The sequence below is a fragment of the Triturus cristatus genome, chromosome 6 (assembly GCF_964204655.1).
Source record: "Triturus cristatus chromosome 6, aTriCri1.1, whole genome shotgun sequence".
Classification (NCBI taxonomy): Eukaryota; Metazoa; Chordata; class Amphibia; order Caudata; family Salamandridae; genus Triturus; species Triturus cristatus.
Genome location: NC_140589.1, coordinates 1859104687 through 1859132400, shown reverse-complemented (window position 1 = coordinate 1859132400; position 27714 = coordinate 1859104687).

Here is a 27714-nt window from a genome sequence, read left to right as displayed (position 1 = left end):
TCAGTCAGGATCCTCTAGGACAACCAATCGTAGAAAATGAAGCTGCAATAGCCATGACTGAAATGGAAACAGCTATGAATCAAGCTCAGGAAGATTTAATAATCTTATCAAATTTGGAACAACAACTGAATGATGAACAACAACACATTTATGAGGAAGTCATAAAACAAATTGATCATTGATTACTACATGAAAATAAAGAGTGCTCATGCACATCATTTGAACCAATCAGAATGTATGTGAGTGGACGAGCTGGAACTGGAAAAAGTTTCTTAATTAAAGTAATTAGAAGCTACCTACAGAAAAAAACTGATTCAACTTTGTCTTGTGTTGTTACTGCTCCAACTGGGTTAGCAGCATATAACATAAAAGGAATTACCTTACATCGTTTGCTAATGTTACCAGTAGAGCATGAGAACAAAATACAATACCACAAGCTAACAGGAGAAGCATGTTTTGAAGTTTCAAGAGTATTGAAGAAAATGAAAGTTCTCATTATTGAAGAGGTAAGCATGGTATCAAACTTAATGCTTGCCTTTGTGCATTTAAGAATGCAGCAAATTCTAAAGACAAACTATGACGTGTTATTTGGAGGAAAACATGTTATAGTTTATGGGGATCTACTGCAGCTCACTCCAGTTAAAGGACAACCAGTATTTCATACTCTTGCACATGAAGACACGAAAAGGTCGTTAGGAAGTATAGGTAATGTGAATATTTGGTCATACTTTGAGTATAAAGAACTCATTACCAATATGCGGCAAGTAAATGATGATGATTATGCAAGTATTCTCAAAGATATCAGAATTGGACTACTCACAGAACATGGCAGAAAAGCTTTACAGAGTCGATTGCTATGTAATTTGTTTCCAACAGAACAAATAGTTCCAGAGAAAATATAAAAGAAAATTGCAGAAAAAATACTGTAATATGCTTAATGCCAACACTACATGAATGCTCTATATTCAATCAAGAACTTTTGAAATTGGAAAATGAAGAGATTATAAAACTGGAAGCCGTGGATAATATACAGCATGAAGGAATAACTATTATATTGACAAGCAAATTGACAACTAAATTGGATTCTCTAGAGAAAAACATATCGAAAACAGCTGGTTTAGAAAAGAATCTTTATGTATGTATGAACTGTCGAGTAATTTTAAGTCGTAATTTGAATGTAGAAAAAGGTTTAGTGAATGGAGCTATGGGTAAAGTTGTGGGTTTTGTTAATTACCAGAAAAAAGATGGAATTGAATTTTGAAAAATAAAATTTGATCAGATTGAAGAGGTTAAAGACATTAGTTGTTGTTCAGTTCGTTTTTTGCTTGTGGAAGACTTATATGTACGTAGGAAGCAGTTTCTGTTTTCTCTAGCATATGCTGTAACTATTCACAAATCTCAAGGATTAACTGTAGATAGTGCTTTTGTAAACATTGGATCTAGTGTGTTTAAAGAAGGTATGGCATATGTTGCTTTGTCACGAGTGAAAAAATGATCTGGTTTATTCATGATAGACTTTGATGACTCAAAAGTTAGTGTTGATGCAAATTGTGTAAAGGAGTATAATAGATTAAGAAGAAGCTATGCTCCTCATTTAGGTCAGTATCCTGTGTTTGAAAAACGTGTTGTTTGTCGGAAAAGGAGAATTGAGAATATCTGTAATGAGGATGTACAGAAGTGAAAACAAAAAGAGAGTGATGTGATTGCAAGCAAAAAGAAAAAGGACAATGTTGGAGAGGTTGTTGGTTGTCATTTTGATAATAGCTCTGGTGTCAACTGCTACGCTAATGTAGTGCTGAATGTTGTATTTTATCTTGAAAGTTTGCAAGAGCAGATAATTCTAAATCATGAAAAAAGATTCTGTTCTCTGCTGAGTTTCCTTTATGAGAAGCTGAGTAATGATAAAACTAAAATAGAAAGTGCTTCTAATGTTAGAAATCTTTTAGATGTATGTTCTGGATGTACACAGTTTACACAAAATGTCCAGCAAGATGCACAGGAATTCTTAATGTATCTGCTTATGGTACTGGAAGATGAAGGGGTAGAAATAGAAAATATATTTGGTCTCTCTTATAAATGGGAACATTGTTGTGAAAATTGTTTGAACACATGCAGCACTAATGTTGATTCTGAAAGGTTCATACATTTAACATAACTAGAGAGTAAATCAGTGACTTTTAGTAAATTAGTTAATGATGCAAATCACAACATGGAATGTTTTCAATGTAAATCAGAAATTTTATCAACGTTATTTTTAAAGAAATATGGACAGTATGTAATTTTAATGATACAACGTTGTAGAGCTGATGGAACAAAATTGGACACTTTAATAAAGAAGTTTGTAGGAAATCAATTATCAATATCAGGAAAAACTTTTGTTGCAGTTGCAATAATTTTCCATGATGGACCTTCTATAACTTCTGGTCATTACACAGTTTATCTAAAATGTGAAAAAGGCTGGACACTGTGTAATGATTCTCAATTGATTTGTAAGCAACATTTGCCTGCAGAATTACCAAATTGTTACTTAATTTTTCTAAAACCAAAATTTTAGATACAAATTGCAGCATCTGAAGAAACCATTATTTCAATTTTATAGGATTAACATTGGATATTTCCCTTAAAAAGGATTTTAAAATTACCATTTGGCCTCATGGAAAGGTAAATGTTTCTATTGTGGACTTCTTTGACAGATATTATTTTGGTGAATGTGCTTAAGCAACAAGATTTACAGACGTTATTTATTGCAAATTGTTATTGTTCTTAGAAGATATTTTTAATGTATATGTTACATTTCTTTCAAGGTATGTTTTAGTTAGGATACATTCAGGGCTTTTTAAACAATCTTTCAGATTGTTTATTTTTTTGCCCGCTGTTAAGTGATGAATATTCTTTTAGTCTCAATTTAATTTTCACCTCCTATTTCCACTTCCAGTTTAATTTATTTCCCTCACCTCACTTCGTATTTTATTTTATTTATCTTTCACATTAGGAGTCGGTGTAGTTCACGTTTTTCACTGCTGTTTATAAGAGTGAATATATGGACAGACTTGTGATAACATGGTGGCCATTAAGTCCTTCGCAGTAGGTATATCCCGTGGTCCTTCTTTCTTAGTGTTTTTCTGACTGTATTGGAGTCCGTTTTTAGTGTTTCTGTCATGAACGTGTACTTCCGGGTATCGGCGGTTGTGTATTTAACAGTACGAGGATGCGGTTAAGAATTCCCGAGTCTGTCTCGTCGTCGACCAAGAGGGTCCAGATCTTTGAAGTGTTCCAGCCTTCTCTGTCCTGGTAACAGTCCATTACTTTCGACATTTCAGTCCATTAGGTCATGTTTGTATTATCGCTCCCCAGAGGTTTTTAGTACGAGTTTGTTTCTTTAATTGCAGGCACACTTCCAGCGGTTCGCTTTTCAGCGGTTTTGTTGTGAGAATCAAGGTATTTTTGTGGCATTTTCAAGTGCAGTGGGTGTTTCACGGGTGGCTCATTGAGCTAGGCACAGTAGTAGTTTGAATACATGTATGGATGCACGATAGTGTTTCTTACTTTCACTCGTTTTAACCGGTCGTGTTTATTTTAAGTGGCACATTTCTGGTGAACGGAAGGCTTTCTTCTTCCTCTCTTTTTTTCTTTTACTATGAGCTAACGTTTGCAAACCATAGCAATGTAACGAAGATTTATAACACTGCAATGATTTAGTGTTGTCATGATCTGTCAGATGCTTATAGCATACCTGTTGTATATATTGTCTATGTTCATTTATTCATTCTTTCTTAGAATTGAAGACCCTGAAGAAGAGTCAGTCCGACTCGAAATGCATTGGGCATCCAAAATTTCTTGATTCAATGTGAATGGATTTAATTTGGAAAAACTCCTGTAGTGAAGGATTCATGGACATTCTTTTATTATTTTTGAACTGATATTTGAAGACCATTTTGTAAATACATTTGAACAATCTCACGAGTTTATTGTGGATTTGATTTATGGTGTAAACACACCAATTTATGTTGGTAAAATTGATCATGTTGATATACCAATAGGTAACAGCAACAGTGCACAGAGGTTGGGTCTCATCAGTCATTCTAACTGCCTTACTCCTTCTCAGTTCCTTGCTCTCTGTCTCTGTTTCTGTCTCTCTCCCTTTGTCTGTCTTACCCTTAATTTCCTTAACATCTCTGGGGCAGATTTACAAGCCCCCTGCGCCACCACTACGTCACTTTTCATGACGTACTGGTGACGCAGGGGGCTCTTCCATATTTACAAGGAGAGGTAAAGCCACCCTGCGTGATTTTTCCTCTCGTAAATACAGCCACTTCACACGCAGCACTGTGAAGGGGCGTTCCATGGTTGATGTTGTGGGTGTTCCCACGCAACACCCATAGAACTAGACACATCTCCAGATTTACAAGAAATCTTATATCTGGAGATGCATGGGACTGCGACTCCACCCTAGAGGTGGCGTAGCAAGGCACAACGAGTAGAAATGTTTTTTTTTCTCCTCGTTTTTTCCTCTTTCAGTGCATGCTGCATTCTATAGCACGCATTGAAAGAGGAAAAAGCCTCTTGTGATTGTTTTTGTGCAGGAAGGTGTCCCTTCCTGCACAAGAACAATCTCCCCACCATGCAGGCATCCCTGCACCATGGTGCAAGGGAGCCTGCGCCGGCGCATGGCTGCAGTTTGTGTGCCAGCGTAGGGGAAGCATAGAGATGCGACAAAAAATTCGTTAAAAAAATAGAATTAAAAATCAAGTGTTTAGATGTTGGTTGGCTCTAAAAAGAGATGTTGTGTTAATTGAGTGTTTTTTGGTACCTATAAGTAAGTACCAATGCAGCGTCTAAAGTTCAAGAGGAAGACTCTGTTCCCTTCATCTGTGAAATGTACACCGTCTCCTCTATAAATGCCTTGCCACTCCCCTCACTATTCCTTCTTATTTCCTGGGACAAGGAGCTGAACAGATATCAATTTTACTTGAAAATGGCAGAACAGCAGTCTACTTCAGGGAGTGAGGATGAGATCTGGATGCACTCAGAAGCATTGGTTCATAGTAGTTTATCTTCCAGAATCTTCAAACACCACAGCCACTCCCCTCACTATTTCTTCTTATTTCCTGGGACAAGGAGCTGAACAGCTATCAATTTTACTTGAAAATGGCAGAACAGCAGTCTACTTTAGGGAGTGAGGAGGAGACCTGGATGCACTCAGAAGGTGTCTTTCAGTAGAATGTCAATATGAAATGAAAGATAGTTCCCTCCCCTCACTATTTCTTCTTATTTCCTGGGACAAGGAGCTGAACAGCTATCAATTTTACTTGAAAATGGCAGAACAGCAGTCTACTTTAGGGAGTGAGGAGGAGACCTGGATGCACTCAGAAGGTGTCTTTCAGTAGAATGTCAATATGAAATGAAAGATAGTTGTAAAATGGAGGCTTACATACTTTTTTTTAAAAAAAAAGAACTCATTGGCTGTTTCAGACCACTCAACACTAAAAACTAGGCTGTATGTTTACATTTTAAAAAGCATGTTTTGTATTGGTTCTGAAAAATGTGTTCCCACAGAACATTACTTTGGATTTGCTGTTAGGTTTGAAAAGCCAAGCAATCTTGCTCTTTGGATTAGAAACATTGTGTGCTGAACTTCTGACTTCTCTGCTCACACCAGTGTTCCATGATCTGTTGCTATGCTAGCAGGCAGAAGTCATGTTGGGGGTAGGAATCATTTGGAAAGGGTTGAAATTTGCAACCAATAGAAATGTGTGTCTCCATTTAAAAGAAAGGTGGAGAACATGAAAAGGGGCAGGGTAGAGAGTTCCTGACCCCCTAGCCATTGTCAGGGGGTCCCTGAAGGATCCCGAAGGGTGAAAAAAACATGTTATTTTTTTTCGAAAAATTGTGGGGTGCGCGCATGGCGGAAAACAATTGTAAAAAAAATAGAATTAAAAATCTAATTTAAGTGTTTAGATTTTAGGTGGCTCTAAAAAGAGCCGTTGTGTTAATTGAGGAACAGAGGGACAAAAAGAAAAAAAATGAAAAAAATCATGGGGGGGTGCATGTGTGCTGCTGTATCTTCTCCTCTATTAGGTTAATACTGCTCTCACCATAACAGAGAAGAGCATTGCACATATTGCACCATATATGAACCCTCCGCAACAGAGGGTGCATATCCAGAGGTTGAAAAGAAGGTGAAGCTGCGGCCGCAGATGAAGTGCTGGTCTGTGCTGCTGGAGGGTTGTCTCTTGCAGCTAAAGTGCACTCTTGTGCATATGCAATAGCATGCACTGTTTTAAAGTGCCTTATCATGGAATAAATACTGAAGGAGTATTTTTTCAAAGGGTTTCCTCTTGATAAGACTACTCCACAAACAGTGCAAGTGACTTTAGGAGCATTCACCTTTTTCTGGCCCTCTGGAAAAGTAAAATATTTCCAGATAAAAGAGTCCTTCTGTTTCCTCTGCCTAGGTGGCACAAAGGTCTCCTCCTCACTCCCAGAAGATGAATGCTGCTCTGCCATTCTCAAGTACTGGAGTACTGGAAAAGCTGCTCAGCTCCTTCTCCCAGAAAATCAGAAGAAATAAGGAGGGGAGTGGGTGTGGTGTTGGAAGATTCTTGAACTGAAACTACTATGAACCAATGAAAAGTGTTGTTTCGTAATCACATGACCTGCCGTGCGCGCACGGAGCACGCGCGCATGCGCGCACGGAGCACGCGTGCATGCGCGTACGGAGCACGTGCGCACGGAGCACGCACGACGCACGCACGCATGCGCGCATGGAGCACGCGCGCATGCGCACACCGTGCGCGCACGGTTGGCCAAAAAAAATGCTTTTTATTTTGACGGTGCGCGCACCGTGCGCGCACCATCAAAAACCCTAAAAAAAACTGTTTATAAGTTTAAAGAAGATATTAACTATGCTGTTCAACTTTATCCAAATTCAAAATTGAGATGTCATCAGTGATGTCATCAGTGATGTCACTGACCATGTCATGAGTGATGTAATATGTGAAGTCATCAGCAGTGGATTGCGGGCGCGCGAGTTATAGTTAGCTGAACTAACTATAACGGGGAATTTCAATGGTTTTGTACGAGTGAAATGTCCAGCTAACTATAACATGTGTGAAACCTATGGTTTTTTCAGTGAATTTGCAAGGTTTTTTAAATGCTAATTCCTAACTATAACGTGTGTGAAACCTATGGTTTTTTCAGTGAATTTGCAAGGTTTTTTAAATGCTAATTCCTAATTATAACGTGTGTGAAACCTATGGTTTTTTCAGTGAATGTATATATATATATATATATATTATCTACTGGCGGTCGCCAGTAGATAGTTATAGTTAGGACCTAGTTTCCATAGGAAAAGCGTTTTTTCTTTTCCCAATAACTTTGGCGCCGGGAAGTGTTGGCAGCCATCTTGTGCCTCGCATCGAGTGAAAATGAATGTAACTGCCACCAACAGCAGCAGCTGGTGACAGTAATTATCTGAGGTGGCAGTAATTATTATACGTAATTATCAGAGAATTTCTCCCACACCAACTGCCATCCGACTGTCCCAGGACACCCCCTTTGAACGGCAGAGCGTGCCCATCATGATAAGGAAGCACGGGCTGAGAGTTGAGAGTGGAGGACAGGGTAGTGTGTGTGAGCTGGAGGAAGGTACTGCCTTGTGGCAGTGCATGGCGCTGGGGGTGTCATGCAGAATGTGGAGTCGCATGGTCGCCCCTCTGGACTTGGGGCGTCGAGTTTCCCCTGGCCCTCGCAGATATCCTGGAGAAGCGAGGACTGAGGCGCTGCAGCGGCATGAGGATCTGAGCGGGGCCAGCGGAGAATGCACAGGAGCCAGGAGCCGAGCCATAAAGACCCCCGGGGAGTCAGGTACGGAGGCCGGGGTCACGATCGGGTGGGGCCCGGGACTCACAGACAGGCCACAAAGAAACTCCCAAACTTCCACATCCCGGCGAGGTAGGTGCACCTCCGGCCCCCTGCAGGCCCGGGAGCGAACAAAAACGTTGTTTCTTCTCGCAACAGATCCCATGCAGGAGGTGTCCTTGGGAGACACTGTTGGGCCTCAGTGCCCCCGCCTCTACTCTTAGGCAAGAGGGTTAAACACCTTTACAGCCCCTCCATGTGTGTGTGCCAGTATGTTTATATTGAAGGCAGGGGGACGGAAAATGATCCTCCGCTTTACATAATTCCGCTGGGGACTTTTTCAGCCTCTCCCAGTCAATACCTGTGTATGTATTGTGGGGTTGTTCTCTGCCGCCCTACTTTAATCAGCCAGAGGGGGATGTCCAATTTAGCGACACCTCAGCCTCCGCCCGGAATACGAGGCTCTGTGTCTGCTTCTGTTAAAACTTGTTTTCTCCTCTAATTAAAGCCGCAGTCTGAAACCCGAGCAGGAGGCAGGAATGTCCCTGCGGGGCAGTGACTGCCCTACTACCCGGGCACAGTGTGTATGCTACCCAGGCTCTGTGATCTGCCCCGCTGTCACAAGACTGTGCCCTAGAGATAGGGCATCTAGTGTACAGACCCTACTCACTGTCCCAACCCTCTCTGATCTGTCCCACTGCCATAATGACACTGTCTGATCCTCCCTACAGCCTCAACACAGGGCTGCGAGTGGGTGGGCAGACCCTACTCACTGCCCCAACCCTCTCTGATCTGTCCCACTGCCATAATAAGACTGTCTGATCCTTCCTACAGCCTCAACCCAGGGCTGCGAGTGAACAGACCCCACTCACTCTCCCAGCACTCTCTGGTGTCTCCTACTACCAAGGCATAGTCTTCCTACTAAAATAGCACACTGCCCGGAGCGGACAAAGCCTCGCCACTGCCCCGGTACTCTGGACAGTCCTATCTCTCGTCTCATTGCCCTGTCTATCCATGAACTGCCCCCATCCGGAATTTCCTGCTGGCCTAAACGCTGCCTGGCGTTTTCCTGCCTGGCAGAGCCCTCCTCGGCTGCCCCCTTCCCCCGGCAGGGATTGCCCTCCTGACTCTGCAGTCTGCCGTTCCCCCCACCCTGTCCAGCAGGTCGCTGAGTTTCCACCTACTTGGAAAAATCTGTGCCGCTCCTTCACACTGGTGCCGGCTGCCCGAGCAGAGTTTTCACAGTGCCCCGAGTGTGCATGGCTCTGTCCCAGCACAGTTCCCACTGTCCCAGCGCCAGCCAGTGCCCCTTCCCGGACGGCTGCCACTGTGTCTTTAAGTGCTGCCCTCCACAGTGATGTATTGTTAGTTTTTGAAGCTCGGATCGAATTCCAGCCTTTTAGCTTTTGGCTCTGGGGATTAGTCAGATGGGGCGGTGTGGGGGCTTCTGGGGAGGTGAGGGCTTTAAAGAGGCAGGCCATTGAACAAAGCAAGGGCTCTGGAAAACAAGAGCCAGGCAGTGCCACAGGGGCACCTTTTGGTGGTACAGTTGCCCTGGCAGTGCCATGGGGGCATCTCATGGTGGTACAAGTGCCCTGGCAGTGCCACAGGGGCAGCTCTTGGTGGTACAAGTGCCCTGGCAGTGCCAGAGGGGCATCTCACGGTGGTACATGTGCCCAGGCAGTGCCATAGGCTGTGTGGGCTTCTCGGTGGCACAAGTGCCCTGTGTTAGCCGAGTCACAGGCTGCAGGGGCAGCACCATCTTCCCTCCAGAGTGTTGTACACACTTTAAGATGGCCGCTGGCTTGGAGGGTGCTCCCCGCATCTCGCACGGTGCACGAGTCGATCGCCAACGCCACCTGTGGCATCCACTCTCAGCCGACGCTCGTAACGTGCTTCCTCCCATTGATGTAATCAGTCAACGAAAGAAGGAACATCTGACTCATAGTGTGAACTTTGCCAATGCCCGCCTGGCTCCATGTGTGAGTGAGTGGGGGCCCGGCCAGTCCTGGGCCCCAGGTGCCTGGGAGGGGGTGCGTGTGTGGGACCTGTGCGGGGCAGAGCCAGTGTGGCTTTTACAGCAGCTCAGGCTGTGGGGGAGCAGTGACACGCTGTGTGCTTGAGGGGGAGAGACATGGGATCTCAGAAGACATGGCTGTGGGCGTGCAGGAGGGCAGATTGTGGAACAGTTTCCCACTCAGAACAAATGTATCCGTAGGATTGTCATGTGAATCAGAGCCAGCATGACACATCAGAGTGCCGTGGGCATGAGGTGTGCAGGTGGAACAGACAAGTGTGTGGTGCCAGCCTGTGGCCAACTCTTGAAATGCCCTCGCACTCCAGATGCAAGTACACATGCTGGACTCTAGTATTCCTTATCAGATGGCGCGTGGGCTCTTCCGTCCTGACCCTGCCTCTTCGGTCCGAGACCAGCTTACTTTTTCAGACCTAACTTCATTAGTGTAATGTGCCCTCTTCGCCACGGATGCCTCTGCGGCCGGCCGCCGAGAGCCCGCCAGCTGTCCTTCCGTCTAATACTGTGGGAGAACCGTCGTCAGACATGGGGGCTGATGATGGGCTCATTGGAAGGGGAGGACCGGCGGCTAAGATGGTTGTCACTAGTGGTGGCGGAGAGATTTTCGGAGGAAAGAGCAGGGGGAAGGTCAGATGGCACCCTGATCCCGATGATCCTGCAAAACGTAAGGTAATTCTATTCGCCCCTCTGATATTCAGAACTTATTCGTTCAAGATCCGATTGGTTCATAAAAGATTGATTGTAAAAGGCATATGAGTTTAACCTTCTGTTTTATTAGTTCCTGTTGCATCAGTCTTGCATTCTGTACGGCCGTTAGGTACTGATTCGTACGAGATCCGATTGGTACATAAAAGATTGATTGTAAAAGGCATATGAGTTTTACCTTCTGTTTTATTAATTCATGTGGCATCAGTCTTGCATTCTGTACGGCCGTTAGGTACTGGTACTGGTTAGGATATATTTGTCGCTTCATACAGCATCTGAAACTAATCATTTGAAAATGTTAAGAAATCAACACAAAAAATAAGCCTTGAGAAAGTTACGTAAAGTAACAAAACACATGTTGGCTGTTCTGGCTGCTCCCCAACTGCCATTACTTGGAAGGCTCTAGGACTAGGACCTTCGCTCTGGCTAATGTACTTGTTTAAAGTGCTCAAGAAAGAATATTATAAGTGAAGAACATTCTATTGTATTGTTAGTTACTCTACCATGTACTAAATTTAAAATTCTATGCATTGTTTTGATTGAAAACTTTATGCATTGTCTTGAAAATCTTGGATTAAAAACGCCAAATCCCATAGATGGATAGGATACATGAGAGAGAGGTAGAAAACACATGTCCTCATGGAGTGCTGAATGAAAAAGAAGAAAGTTGTTCCCTCCGTGTGAACTGTAGAAAGATACAAGTCATCCTATCAAAAGATATGTTCCTAGGGAGGACAAACAGAAGAAAAGTAAGGCAAGGTAAATTAGTGCCAATAAAGCTAAGCAATAAGCAGGCTATAATCCCATTGCAAATTGACTACTTGCACGGTCCTGTAAGCGACGTAAAAAGCAAATGGTTCATGTTTTTATAGCTTTCCTTTCATTTGAAGAACTAACCTGTTACAGCAGTGCTTTCACAACCAGCGGTGCAACTGGGCTCGATGTTGGGTCTTACCTGTTAAACACAATGAACTTCACATTCTGTATAAAGTAGCCATTCTGTCGAGACCTCTGACAATTGTGCTTGACAAGGTTCGGGAAGTCAGTAGACTGCGCATGTAGTGCATGAATATATTTGAACTCGCATTCGCAGGTTCGTGTTGCCTGTGTGTGCTCAGCTATTTACCTTTCTTAGGTGAATAAAAAGAGTTTGCTAGAGATGGAAGCAATAAATATGGTTTACTGTGTCCGTTGTTACCTTCTAATCGTCCCCATTACCAGTGCCCAAGTGCCGCTTATTCTCTTGTAAATGTCTCAGCCACAACTGGAATGCCATCTCTGAAGAAACCTGGTACTCAGAACTACACAAACACAGTCTGGCGCACCCAGACGACCTTGCCCTTCCTATCAACTTCTTCGACCACTGCATCACCTCCAGCGCAGACTCCTGGCACCTCTGGAAGTTGTGACCAGGCCGCAAGCAGCCTTGATTGACTATCTTCGATGCACCACTACAAGCAGCTCCCATGCCAATGGAGACTTGCCCATCACATCACAGACAAATTTACAAATCAGCCCTCCAGCAATACCACCAGCACCTGTAATCCACCACGCGCAAATCACTGAATGAGTAGAATAGACAACAGCACCAAGAACTTAAAGGGAATCTTCTCCATAGTGAATGAATTCATCATGCTCGCTTCCAGCTCTGTTACCATCGCCCCTCCCCTCAAGAGCTCTGCAATCTATGACAACTATGCACACTAACCAAACCCCTCTGCTTTGTCAGCCCTCCTTCAAGATGATGACAGTACTCCAGAAACTATCCTATCCCCATCATCATCCACATGGAAGCCCATGTGACCCTTGCCTAAACTTCATGCTCGCAAGAGAACTCAAGCCCATCTGCACCGTCCTCACCCTGATGCTCAATGGCTTCCTTCCAATGGCAAACTTCCCGTCCACCACCAACATCCTACTACTCCCGAAGAAACCCACAACAGACCTGCCACCACCAGCTACCCACAGCCACAGGACAATCTATCTGCTACCCTACCCAGTAAAAGTCTTGGAGGAACTCATCAACAAGAGACTACAAAACCACCTGAACGGCAGCCAACTCCTACACTGTTCCGAAGCAGGCACCAAAATCATGTTCGTAGCTGCTTCCAACAACATCAGGACCATCACGGATCTAGGCAGCCCTCGTCCTGCTCATCCCTCCGTGGGGCTTTCATCATGTCTCCTGCTCGATCGCCATCCAACACCTCAAACTCAAGAATTAGAGGAACATCTCTTCAGTGGACCATCTCCTTCCTCGCATGGTGCACGCAGACCAGCAGCCTAACCTTCTATACCTCCGACCCCACCAAGCTGAAACTTGCAGCTCTTCCAGGGATCATCACTCAGCCTCACACTCCTAAATATCAACATGGCCCCACTCGCCAACATTGTGTGAACCCATAGCATCAACTTATCCTCTCCCTCTGGAAGAACACAGTCGGCACCCAAGCCAAGTTTACTGAAAGTATGTCAGAAATTTAACTGCCTTAAAGTCAACTGTGAGATGGAGGTAGTACTCTTTTAGGAATGACTCATCACTCTGCTTCTCTGCCTGGTGGCCATCCAAAGTTTAGCCCACACCCACCCTGTCCAGTTAGGCTAGTACCCTGGGAATCATGGCCGACGACAACCTATTGATGTCCACCCAAGTCGACTTGATTGCCTCTTCCTGCTTCCTCACCCTGAAGACTCTGAAATACTCAGGTGGCTTCCTTTCAACCCCTGCCGTTCAATCACCCAGGCACTTCTCACCACCAAGTACTACCCAATCTAGGCCTCGCTTACGTGAACAACTACATCTTCTCCCAGACACCGCCACTCAGCTAACCTCCTGATCACCGCTATCCCCTCATGCGTCGGTGGCCCTGCGTTGTTGTACGTGGCTCTAAGAACTCCCCTTCACATGAGGGCTACCAACTCGGTCCATGAATTCAGGAAGAAATTGGTGGCTCTTCTCATAGACCCCAGCCAGAGCAACCCCCCCTTCGTACCAGTGCCAGGATACCCTCCTGGATTAAATGTGATGTGCGCTTTAAATATACCCTTACAATAACTTAACATGTTGCATTAAGGCCTCGTAATGTGACAGAGCTGGCCTTGAAATGGTCAATCATCCAGAAACTCACCCTGGCTGTTTCTAGTATGTCTGATTTACAGTTTATGACTCTAGGGCAAGGTTGATTAATACTTTGCGCTGGTACAAAGCTTACGGAGTTCAAAGTCGATCAGGTTTGTGCTACTCTGAGTGCTAGTCAGATGTGGCTTTGAGAGATTCACTCCCCCCGCAGCAGCAGCTCACAAATCTGTGACGTGTCAAATATGTGGTGGAAGTCTGAGCAGTTTATTTGCCCCACTTGTGAGGCCATTAGGCTCACGTTTGGGAACTACTGGGTAGTTGTCGTCAATGACTTTATGCCCTGCTGGATAAGCTACTGCGATAAGCATTCCCTTGATGTTTGCACATCTTTACATTTACTGCCACTTCTAGGCACTGTAAATAATATATTAATATTGCCCAATTTGGTATCCTCCGAAGGATGAATCTTAACTGTGGCTAAGTGGACGTGTTTCCTGCAGGTACTGCAGCGCGACAGCCTCCTACAGACCGCAGCCTCCGTGCCACCCTCATTACAAGTGTTTTAGGTCTAGTGCAGCGATGCGCTGCTTAGGAGAATGACCTCTTGCAATCGCTTCAGCTTTCCTGAAAGCTCGTGCATGTGGGGCTCACACGCCATTGGCCTTTGCCTATGGCTTTATTACGCAATTGGCCAGAGGCATGTGGATGTCCCAGCTTCTTTTAAAAGGTTCCCTCCCAGAGCGTTTTGCTCTCGGGAGCCAGCAGCCGTGCGCAGAGGCAATCTGTTTTTCATCAGGGTGGGCGCGCTTGCTTGAGAGGCTACAGTAACGAGAGTTAGATCTTTCTTAATCAAAGAGCAGCTCACTTCTACTTCTGCCTCGCACGCAGGGCCGGACTGGCCGTAGCGGGCACCGGGCAATCCCCCGATGCGCCGCACGGGTGGGGACTGGTTTTGGGCCCCTGGGGGACGGTTTTGTTACATGGCCGTTTTTGCAGCATAGCTGCAAAATCGGCCCTGTAACAAAATCGGCCGAAAACCGGCGCTGGCAAAGAGCTTGGCGGCACCCCCAACCCCCTGGGGGGGGATAAGCAGGGCGGCCAAGCAATTTGCCAGGGCCGGCTTTGGTTCCCAGTCCGGCCCTGCTCGCACGTTTCACAGTGTTAGTGGTGCAGTTCGGGTTCCTCAATTCCCCTCTATTTCCACGGACAGAATCAATCAATCAAGCATTTGTATAGTGCGCTACTCACCCGGAGGGTCTCAAGGCGCTTGGGGGAGGGGGGTCCGCTACTGCTCGAACAGCCAGGTCTTGAGTTGCTTCCTGAAGGAGAGGTGGTCTTGGGTCAGGCACAGGTGGATGGGGTGGGAGTTCCACGTCTTGGCAGCCAGGTAGCAGAAGGATCTTCCTCCTGTTGCAGCTCTTCGGATGCGGGGGATGGCGGCGAGGGTGTGGCTGGTTGATCGAAGCTGGCGGGTGGGAGTGTAGAAGGTCAAGCGGTCGTTGAGGTATCTTGGGCCTTGGTTGTGGAGAGCTTTGTGTGCGTGGGTGAGGAGTCGGAACGTGATTCTCTTGCTGCCGGGGAGCCAGTGCAGGTTTCTCAGGTGTACGGAGATGTGGCTGTGTCGGGGAATGTCCAGGATGAGGCGTGCTGAGGCGTTCTGGATGCGCTGGAGTCGTTTCTGGAGTTTGGCTGTGGTTCCGGCGTAGAGGGAGTTGCCGTAGTCCAGTCGGCTGGTGACGAGGGCCTGGGTGACCGTCTTCCTGGTTTCGGTGGGGAGTCACACACACACTCACACATCATACGCTGGTGAGGCCCATAACACCAACTTTCATTCTATCAATCTATCCGTACCTAACAAAGGGACATTGGTTCCGAACCAAACTGCTTTCTTCATGGAAGTATCGCTTTCCCTAAATCACCCTAGCGTCTCTTCCATCAAAGGTCGATCGAATCATTTAGTTGAGTTTAGTTTAATGAGACCTTAACACTCTAAAATTATTCAATAATACATTTCAATGAAATAACAACCCAACACATTAATTCAAATAATGATTTTTATCTAATTCAAATGCAGGTTAAATCTTAATATTTCAATATCATCTTTTGTCATATTTACCTATTCTGAATAATTGTCGTTTTCTAAGTCAGAAACTGGTCCTCAGTCAAATCGTCAAAGTTCTGTTCTATCATGCAGAGTCACCGTCCTCTCCGTCAGCATAACATCAGGATACTGGAAAAGACGACGTCACGACGAACTGGATCTCTTCTGCTTTCATACCTCTCTAGTCTACCATTATTTATACTAAAATTTACATTCCAAATGTTACAAATCATGTTTCACAGGGATCCGATTGGTTAATTAAAATACATCTTGGTGCATCAGGCCACATTCGATGTTTTTCCCATATAGAAAATGTATCGCTTGTTGGGAACAGGTCAGGTTCAAGAGCTCGAAAGTTACTTTTTGCACATTCAGGGGCATTGGCGCCTTGCCCAGGGTGGCCTTCATGGGCATAGTCTGTCCGGTCACACAGGGGACACGGTTGCTGAAGTCAGTGCAGGCGCCTTTCTCCATTGTTCCAATGGTGATGTGATGCAATTTAGTCAGGCTTGAGTCGGTAGCCATCTTTTCTTAGGCCCAAATGGCCAACTTAAGCAAAGAAAACACAAAAACGTAATTAATACATTAAAATGATTAAAACAATGTTATCCCCTTGCTAATACCCTTATGTGCGTGCATTTATCTAGCAATACGCAACATCTAAAGCCGTTAATACTTGTTTATTTAAGCACAAATCACAAAAACATCACACAAGCAACGTTTATCATATTAATATGTATACGGCTTAGTTCACATAATATTTAGCCATGCAAAATGCATTCCCACGTATATTCTTTCTGTTAATAAGGTTGATTAGTTCCCATACATCAAACCATTAATTATTATGATTGAATATTATTCGTTTTAATATAAACATACGGAAATGGAGTGGGTATTCAAAAAGAACACATTATACCTGCTCCAGCAATCCCCCCTTTGGTGATTTTGTCACCACAAAAGCAAAAACCCACAAATTTTATCTTCCCCTTTTACGGAAATGTAAATGTTTTCTTGCTCAATTTATAATTCAGTTTCCCCTTCATCTTCTCTTTTTGCTTTGGCATACATACTCTCCTTCCACTCCTCCAATTCTATTTCTTCCAAATCTCTTTCTTGTTTCTTTTCTTACTTTTTGATATTTTCTCGTCTAATTTTCTTTTTATTTCTTCTATGTCTACAACACATACATCCTAGTCTAAAAATTAATAATATGAAAATTACACACGTTAGTGGAAATAATATTTTACCAATAATTGTACTACCTACTTTAGCTAAGAAATTCTTAATAGCAGCCATTTTATTACTAACTTTAGTCCAGATACTTTCAATCGCCAGTGGTACTATTTCATCATGCAATTCTGTAATGTTTTTGATGTAGACTTGTAGATCTTTGCTTTTGTCAGGAATGTAAGTGCAACAATGTTGAACTTTCAGCATTCCACAGACTCCACCTCTTTTGCCAATAAGATATCAAGGGCAAGTCGATTTTGCATTACCATAGCACGCATGGCAACCATTTCAGTATTTACCAATAAGAATCCTCCAGCGGTGCTTGTTGACAAGCGATCCACTACTGTTGACAGCTTCCGAATATTATTTGCATTCAAAGATATTCCCACTGCTGGTATCAAGGCTCCAAAAATGTCACCTACAATTTCTGCCCAAGTTTCTCTTCTACTACGCATTAGTAGATTATTTTGTCCATTGTTTTCTACTCTATCCATATGAAAGATTTTTGGAAAGAGCAGGCCAACATAACATGTGCCATACCAATGGTCTGGCAACCGATAATAAGCCTTGTTCCCACAAATGTAGTACAATCCAGGAAAGACTGGATCATTTCCACCTCTAAATCCCCATCCGGTTGCAATAAAATATGTATCATGGCACTCACTAGTCCCTATAAAATAATAATCATATTGAGATCTTTTCCTCATAATACATAATTTGCCTTTCTGTGGTGTATCTATAGCCATAGTTGGACTGGCTTCATTTTTCAGCTCCTTTTCTTTGTCTATGTCCCAAACAGTTTTACTCATTTTATTTCCTTCTGCTTTTCAGTGCATTTTTAATCTCCTTTCCTCAACCATGTCTAAGAATGTTTTTTCTTCTTTCCTCAAACTGCAAGTTAAATTGTTTCTAAAAATATTTTCTAATGTTAATTCCTTAGTTTCTATAAAAATTTCACCTAATACATTAGCAGTTTTAGCAGGATTCAATTCATTGTTCATAGGAAATTGCCCACGAATGTTATCTATGTCTGAAAAATTATATTCTAATTTCCCTACTTGATAAAATATACTTGTTAACACACTACATGATAGTCCATAAGTAGCTGGAAGGTGATGATAAGTCACTCCTTCTGAAACAGAGGCAGGTAACTGCATACATACGTAGCAATCCCTTACATCCATTGTTTTTACGTATTCATACAATAATTTTGAAAACACATTGCTAGAAAAATCAGTTATAGACCTACCCTTATGTATATGTTCAGTACTTGTTTTAGTCGGAACTACCTTTTGGGAACTCTTCCCTGTGTTAGTCATATTTTCAGTATGTCCTTCTAGTGTATCTAAAGTTACTTTGAAAGAGATCAGTAGAGCAAGTATGCTCCAAAAAAGCATTAATAATCCTGTACAACAACAACACATTTTGTACCATCTTTTCATAAAGGTACATCTACTCTTGTTATCATCTATGTTAGCCATCTTGTTAAACAGACCGTGTCTTTTGACTTAGCCTCTTCTACTCCACTACTGGTTTTTCCTCCTTAAGGCACTAAGCACCTAACAGGTTATTCCAGTCCTTCAATTTCTAGTTTTAGTCTCTTTATTTTTCTTCCACAAATGCCTTCTTTGGCAGTACTCAGTTTGGCATCTCATAATTTTTCACTTCCTTCTCGTCATCCAAATATAGAAATTCCTGAATTTCCGCTTCTTCTCCAATATCGGACAAGATAACTCTCAGGATTCCCGCTGTTTCTTCTTCTTCAACCAATTTCAGCAAAGCCTCCTCTGGATTTCCTTGACTTCCTGCCTCTTCTCCTGGTTCAGGCAGTGCCACATACGTTCATTCTGGCGACTTATACTTCTGGTTTGGTTTTCTTGTTCTTTTGTTTTCTTCAGATATCTCTGTCTCTCCATCTTTTGCATGGTTTTGACTTGACACTTCGTTCACTTGTTCAGCTTTTGATGGATTAACTCGTGTCAGTCGATATCTCAGTCTTTTTATCTTATTGGGCCAAAGGTCTCCTTTAGCATTTCTTCTTAATTTACCTTCTTTGATGTTTTTCTCCTCGATCCAAGTTCTCTTTCTCAGAACTCGACCTTCATTTTCACTTTCTTCAGATTCTATCTCAATTGCCTCTTCCTCTCCAACAGTTTCCTTTTCCACCTCTTGTGTTTGCCCTACTTCTGTCCCTCCTCAGGTCTCGGACACGCAATCATCCTGCTGTCTACTTGTCCCTTCACCTAACTCTGTGTTGGTTGTCCCTACACCTCCTCGGGGGTTTTCCGCAGAAATCTGTCCCTCTCTCTCTATTTCTGTCCCTTCTTCCCCTTCAAGGATTATTTCAGGTGGAACTTCTCCCACTCTCTCATCTGGTGTAAATGTCACTTCTGTTGGAGTGTTCTTTTCTTTTCTTCTTTTTGTGTTCGTTACTAGTAGTTGGTTTTTCTTGCTCGTTTCCAGAATCTGAACTTGTCTCTGAAATCTGCAGTGTTTTCCTCAGGATTTCTCCTTGTGGAATTAGAGCTGGTCTTGGCCCTTTCTCCCCCCTTTCGGGGTTTTCTTTTGTCTTTGTATTCTTGTTATCTGAATCAGCACTCGATTCTGAATCATCAAAATATTCTTTGCTAATGCTGTCACCTGGGTTTGGAACTCTCAAGGTGTGACTTGCATGTATCCAATTTTTAAGTCCAGCACACTTCACAGCAGTTGTTGTGGTCAGGACAACTTGCCTTGGCCTTCCCCACCTTGGAACCAAGCAATTTCTTCTTCTGTGGACCTTTATTCTCACCCAGTCCCCTTGGCTCAGATCATGGGCTGGTTTCTGGTGAAACACAGAATGGACTGCGTCAGCCAGGCCTTTACAGTAATCCAAAACCATGTCATCAGTTATAGTCATCAATTTGTTGACTGGTACAAACACGTGTCTCATGGCGCATCCCATAATAATTTAATCGGGACTCAAACCTGTGGTTCTGTCTGGAGTAGATCTAATCGTCTTCAAGACTAGAGGCAAGACATCAGGCCATTTCATTCCTGTGGCTAAACACATTTTCCCTACTCTGTTTTTGATGGTACCATTCATTTGTTCAACCATACCAGAAGCGGGGAGGAGCCTAGAGCGCAACCAAGATGGCCGCGTAGGCTTACGGCTCTCGAGGGCCTCCGCAACCTCCCACGTCTATCCTGACTTAATCCTGGTTTACTTGACAGGCTTTTGCAGATGAACTTGCGCTGAGGTGCCACCCGTTTTCTAAATTCAGATCGGACGCCGGGACCCGGAATGGTTGGACTCTGAAGTTTGCGGCCTGCTCTTGCCTTGGTCCCGATCTCGAGCTGGTGATGTGCCCGGGCACGAAGTGAACAACAGCGGCTGGCTGGGCTTCACCTGTTACGGACCCCGCACTTTCACTTTCGTTTTCAAGCTTGCTCTTTGATATCGGCCGCGCGACTCTGGTGTTTCCGAGGGGCGCGGATGGCGAAGTGTCTGGCCTGACTCTCGGATTATGCATGGGTTGACTGTCGGCGACGGCTGTGCTCAACTGACTTAGCTACCTGGTCCTTTTTTTCCTGGTGCGGGCGGGTGCCGGCCTTGGTTGCCTCCGGATGATGGCGGCGAGACTAGACGGAGACAAGTCGAAACCCAAGTCAACCCGAAGGGGTGCCTATACCCAGGTCAATAACATGGATCGTTATGCGCTGGCAAAGGGATCCCCTGGTGGCTCGCATAAATCGCCTGAGAGGTCTAAGGAGGTCTCCGGCCCATCATCGGAATTGACCCTGCTGGACGTCATATGCGCCATTGAGGAGATGAAGACCGCTGTGGGTCAACAGTTTGATACCCTGGCTCATAAACTGGACACGGTCCTGATCGATGTGAATTTGGTCAGGGCAGACCTGTCCAAAACTAACGAGTGGGTCGACTCCGTGAGTCAAGCAGCGTCGAGTCTAACTGTGGACGTGGCCGCCCTGCAGACGGAGGTCCGTAGGTTGCGGCTAGCCAGTGATCTGACGGACCGTCGACTCGAGGACTCCGAAAGCAGGGCTAGACGGAATAATGTCCGTATTATTGGAGTGCCGGAAAGATCGGAGGAATCTGCTGCGGATCTTTTTGTCGAGGATCTGGTGACCAATCATCTCGCGCCCAAGGGACTGAGTAAGTTCTTTGCAGTGGAGCGGGCCCACAGGATTCCGGGTGGTGCGCCCAAGGTGGGTGCTCCCCCGCGGCCTATAATCGCCCGGCTCTTTAACTTTCGGGATCGGGATGCTATCCTTCAGGCGTCGAGGGTTGCCGGGCCGCTGAAGTTTGAGAACTCTAACGTCAGCTTTTACCCGGACTTCACGCAAGCGGTCCAGAAACAACGGCTGGGATTTTCGGGTGTCAAACGGCGCTTGAGGGACATGGCGCTGAAATATGCGATGCTATTCCCGGCGAGGCTGCTGGTGGAGTTCCAGGGTCGTTCCCACTTTTTCGACCGGCCGGAGGCGGCTGGAGACTGGTTGGATGCCCTGCCACGGGGACAGGATCGAGACAGTCGGACAGCGGAGAGCGGACGGGATTTGGTGACGCAGGTGTGGAAATGTGGATTTTCCTGGTCAGTTATGTCCCCTATCTTGGACCCCAACGGTTCTATGTGCATGTCACAAGTACATGTATGTTCCCTCCAGTTCCAGTTATGAAGACGCAAATACATGTGCGTCCACCGTCAACATGTCCTCTGTCAGATCCGCCATGAATAGGCCGGATATTCCATTCCTAAATATGAAAGGCCACCGGCTTTATATGGTTCACTTTTGCCATTTTACAGTCCAGGCAAGTAGGCCCTGATTCTGTCATCAAACTCCTTTTGCCTTCTGCCTCTGAAAGCTCCAGTCTGAGCCTGCATCTGTGACCATGAACTTTGTCTCATTCTCTGCGCGGCTCACGAAGCCTGACATCAGCCTATTCTCTGCCAAGAACTGTATTTCACCTTCGAATTATCTGCTTCCCCCTCAGCCGATGCATTCCTGCCTAGTAGTTTAAGTAAACATTCTTCCAGTTACCAAGCAAAAGGCCCGGCTTCTCTGTCCTCATGCAAGTAATTCATAGCCCTGTCACCATGGAATATTCCTACCCCCTCGCATTTAGTGTAGACACTTAGACGCTTGTACACGCTCGCACAGTCAGTATAGAATAGATTCTGTCCGAGAGTCCTTCTTTTGTGGATAACATAGTTCTTTAAACATAGGATGTTAGATATGATTTGGGATTAGGTTGACCTGACCCCCCAGACTTTTCGTCTCCACATGTAGAGCTAATGTCAAGTCCCCTTCACCCCCTAGTTACACGTCAATTACACGTCATACTGCTGCGCGCACATCTATGTCAAGTATTATCTTATAGATCCACCTATGTATGACATCATAACCAATCATGTTTCCTTTTTACTCCTTATTACACCCATTTTCGGTTACGCAGGTACCACGTCAAGTTCCTTATCAATTGTTACGCCTACTGTATTTGCTTCATTATAATGTATGTACTATAAAAGTTACTTCTTGTCAATAAAGTATGTACTTCACTTCCTGAACCCCCGTGGTGATGGAACTTGGAGCATCCGATTATAATCGATTATTGGAATAAAGCCCATTCCGAAACTCTAATATCACGGATTCTGCCTCTCATTTTACTGAGCTATTTTATTATGATTCTGTATCAAATTCAGTCCCGGTAAAGGAATTTTATTTACCACATGATGGCGCCCGAATAGGGACACTTTCTCATCTCACGCGCCGGCGGTGAGTTGTAGGCCCGGTCTCCTGCCACAGCTGGACGGACAATTACGCGTACCAGCAGGATTTCCTGTATCTCCCTCCGGTCAAGCAGGGGCGACTGAGACTACGATCAACACCCAGACGAGGCGGTGAGAAGTGCGAAGTATCCCGACCAGAGCCTAGCTGAGAGAGCAAGATCCGAGGTATACCGAGACCCACCAGTTCGAAGTCAAGTCCAGTTCCCGACGAGTCGAGTCGAGTCCAGTCCGGTTCAAGTTCAGGTTACCGAGGCCTTCCGTTTCCGAAGCTACCCGGTGAGTACCATTACTGGGGAGGCATTTCTGACGTGCACATAGGTTGTGCCGGTCAAGACGGGTTTGGGTACACAAATCCGGTCTGCACTGTTTTAGCAGTGTATCTGTACTGTTTAGCAGTATATCAAGTATTCCGAAGTATCTAGTTATTGTCAAGAATTATGCTTGGTGATTAGTTATGCAGACGATCATCATTGTTGCTTATTCTAAAGGTTAAAAAAATGTTTAATGTTTAATGTCTAATGTGTTAAACGTCCTGCATATTGTGGTATGAATGGTTGTTCATTAGTGTGCTTTTGTATTAAGTGTGTTCAAAATTAAGTATCGGATCAGTTGTCAATATGCCGCTCTTTTCGAAATTAAGACAGATCACTACTAGGAAAGGGGTACTTGAAGAAGCCGTCCCTATTCCTCCTAGGGATACTCCAGGGCACTTCATGTATCACAAACATGGCTTAGACGCTATATTATTTCTTGATTTATGGGTAGACTACACCAAGGGATTACCAGAAAGTCAGAGGTGGCCCGCAGCTGGGACCTGGGATGCAGAGTGCATCATGAAAGTCGAGGAAGAGTTATGGAAAAGGAAAGTCAGACAGTCACAGAAAGACGCCGTTGAGTTATGGCGTAAAGAATCTCATAGACGTACAGAAAAAGCACGTAGACAGGAAGAGAAGAGTAAAGAAAGTTCAAATAAAGTTCAAGAAGATCTATTAATTGAGGAAGGTATCCGAGTGAAATCAGAACAAGTAGATAGGCAAAGAAATGCCCTCATGAATGGTATGTATCCCCTTCTAGCCGAAGGATTACCTAAGGCTACTCTAGAGATACCGAAAGACTTGTCACCCCCATTATTCCCAATTAAGGTACATCCTAAGGGGCATCCTATAACCGCAGAAGATGTTTTTCTTTCCTCATATTTAGATGACGTAGCTCCCGAGTATGCAAATTCCGCCCCACATAGACCGCATACCAGGGAGGTCCAACGCCAAGATCCAGCACCCGTATGCCTACAGCAACAAATCGAGTCACAAGTTCCGGCAAGCACATCTGTTTCCGCATCTGTCCCTACAGGTACTTCCATAGCTGTGTCCACACCTATAGTTGCCGTGTCACGTTCGACGAATCCTTTCACACCCGACGCCCCAGATGGGGCCACGGGAGGTGCTACCAATACTTTTTCCACGCCACCTAGAATAAATAAACTTATTTTTCAAGAGTCAGCGCATTCACGTACACCCAAATTCGTAAGTGAACGTGCGCTTAAGGAACTTCTTATAGATTGTAGATATGACCCGGTGATCGGTAAGGAGGACGAAATGATCCTGGCATCATTACGTATCAGACGAGCCGCAGGGTATTTAGCGAAGTTACCAGGAATGACTGCGCATCTAGATAAAATATATCATTTTGTTCAAACAGGGCGAGATCCAGAATGTATTAACAGAGCTATGGAATACCAGAAAGTAGAGATACAGGGGGAACTGTTACGTTTCCTCATAAACTGTGTGATCAGAAATCAAGACCGACCGGGGGTAGACCCGGATGCAATGAAAATTCTTACAAGATGGAGCCAGAATATATCAGAAGGGAGACACGATAAGCAAAATTGTATAATAGCCATGTGCCGAAAGATCCGTAAAGAAATAGAACGCCTACACGAAGAGCGATTAGAGACAGACGAGTTCGAACCAAGCGAGGAAGAAGGGTCAGGACCGCCCGCGGGACAGTTGGACACCATAGCCTATGTAGGTAGAGGAAGATCTTGTAATAGGGATCAGACTAGATGTCATACTGACTCAATACGTCCGATATGTCCAGATAATAACAAGAATTTCCAAATACCTATAATTAATATAAGGTCTAACGAGCATTCGTTCCAAACTGCCGACAAACTACTCCGAGAACGAAGGGGTTATCATTTTCTCGATTCTATGGATGAACAAGATTTAGCCAGGGCAGCTGTCCACTGGGTGGACAGTCCCGGAAAATATAGTGATGCTACAGTAGTACGCACATTTTTGAACCTCACCCCAGATGAACAGAGGTTAGCTGGGATTTATATGATTCAACAACTCATTATACTATATCGGAGTCAGCATTCGGACCCTGGTCCCTTACCTGACATATTGACTGAATTGCTTATGAATAAATGGAGAGGTCCAGGTACTGAATTAATTAAAGAAATTCTAATATCAAGAAAGCAGTATATTCTTTTTGTATGCTCAGAGCATGCCTCATTGTCCGGCAAGGAAAGAACAACGTATCACATGGATAGACAGAATCCCTTACGAGAAGTGCACCCAATAAAAGGCGAGGACAACCAGTTTAGGCGCGTATTTGTATATACGCCCATATCAAAAATAGAACTGTTACAAATGAAGAAAGTGGTACCCAGTCATGACAAAGATCCAGCGGGTTTTCACCGAGAAATTAAAGACATGTTACTCATGGGAGAGTATACCTATCCCGACATTATGACAATATTAAAGGTGTTGATGCCTGCTGGCATTTATGAGAAACTCAAGGAAAAAGAGTGGGAGGTAGGAGACCAAAAGATAGAATGGTCAGCATTAGAAGCAGAAGAAAGGGCCCGAGGTCCAGGTTCGGGGCTTGGGGACAAAACTAAAGCACTACCAGGTTTACTAGTACAGGTACTGCCACGTTTATTAACTACGAAAAAGGAAGATTGGGGTACAATTTCAGCCTGTAAACAGAAGCAAGATGAAGACACTAGTGATTACTATGCCCGATTCGAGAAATGTTTTGGTATAAATAGTGGCATAAAAGCAAGTAGCGAATCATACCCGCATCTGTTTGTAACAAAATTAGTAGAAAATGCTCTGCCCCCAGTGAAGAATAGAGTATTAAAATTCGAGAGTACCTGGCAAGGTAACACTCCAACACAAATGTTACAAATGTTACAGTACCATCACAATAGAATTAGAGAGGAACAAGAACATGAACACAGACGCATGAAAGACACAAAAATGAAAATGCTAGTTTCCCAGACAGTACCAGCTGAAGGACATAAAAAGGGTATGACACATTCCGATTCAGCAGGACCTGTAAAAGGGACATGCAATTATTGTAAAAAGCCAGGTCATTATGTACACGATTGTCCAGTGCTAAAACATAATATCTCTATAGGTAAAACACAAGAAAGATCACGGCCACTAAGACAAGATCAGAATGAACAAGGAGCTATGCAGCATGCCCAGGCCATGCCAGCCGCACAACAGCCAATACAGTTTGTGCCAGCTGCACCACCGTTGCCTGCTGCTGCCACACAGACCACAACACGACAAATGTATCAGACTGCACAGTATGAATATCCTGAGTATCAGCGTTACGCATGAACTAGCCTAGAGAGGGAAGTTGACTTACCCCTTATTGAGATTCCTGTAGATCAAGAAGGACCTTATGTACATAGTGAATTATTAGGTCAAGATAGAAAATTTTTACTCGATACAGGGGCAAGTCGAACAACTATAAAACGTAGTGAAGTTCCAGGGGCACCCCTCTCAGGCTCTCAGAATATTTCCCTTGGTTTTTCAGGAAAACCTATTGTTAATGAAGTATCACAGCCTCTTCCACTTACGATAGGACCTTTGACCCGAACTACAGATTTATTGCTTACTAAATCATGTCCAGAAAACTTGCTAGGAATAAAAACTCTGAAAGCCCTAGGAGCCATAATATGTTGTTCTCCGGAAGGAGTAAGGTTGTTTTTACGTGATTTTAAAGGTCACTATGTATCTAGAGACATGGATCCCCGACTACAGACTTTACCTACACATCTATGGGCACAAGGCCCTACTGATATTGGTTGCATGAATATTACACCATATCGAGTCACACTCAAGGCAGGAGTGGTGCTACCACGAATGCGACAATACAAGTTACCACCAGATGCTGTAGTGGCTTTACTACAAATCATTGACGAGCTAATTGCCCAAGGAGTAGTTGTAGAAACAGACTCCAATGTATGTAATTCACCGATAATTCCGATTCTTAAACGAACAGATCCTACAGCCCCGCCAGTATATCGATTGGTTATTGATCTGCGCGAGTTAAACAAATGCATTGTGCCACAATTTCCTGTGGTTCCAGATATCTCGTCATTATTGACAGCTATTGATTCTGAAGCAACATTCTTTACTGTAATTGACCTCAAGAATGCCTTTTTCAGCGTCCCAATAGATCCGGAAAGTCAATATTTGTTCGGATTTAGTTTAAATGGGCGCAGCTTTAAATTCTCACGCGCACCTCAAGGATTTACAGAAAGCCCCAGCATCTATAGCCAAGCACTGAAACGAGAACTTGACAGTATCCACATGCCAGTTAACACTGCTCTGCTTCAATATGTCGATGATCTGCTGATCACCGCGAGAAGCGAACCCGAATGTGAGAAAGCATCACTGACAGTTTTACAATTTCTAGCCGAAAAGGGGCACAAGGTGTCCCCTTCTAAGCTGCAATTCTGTGTCCAGCGAGTTGTTTATCTTGGACACTCGCTGTCCAAGGAGGGAAGGCAGCTTACACCCGACCGCATTCAGTTAATAGCTAACATGCCAATACCCAAGACACAAAAGGAAGTACGAGCTTTCATAGGCCTCACGTCATATTGCAGGCA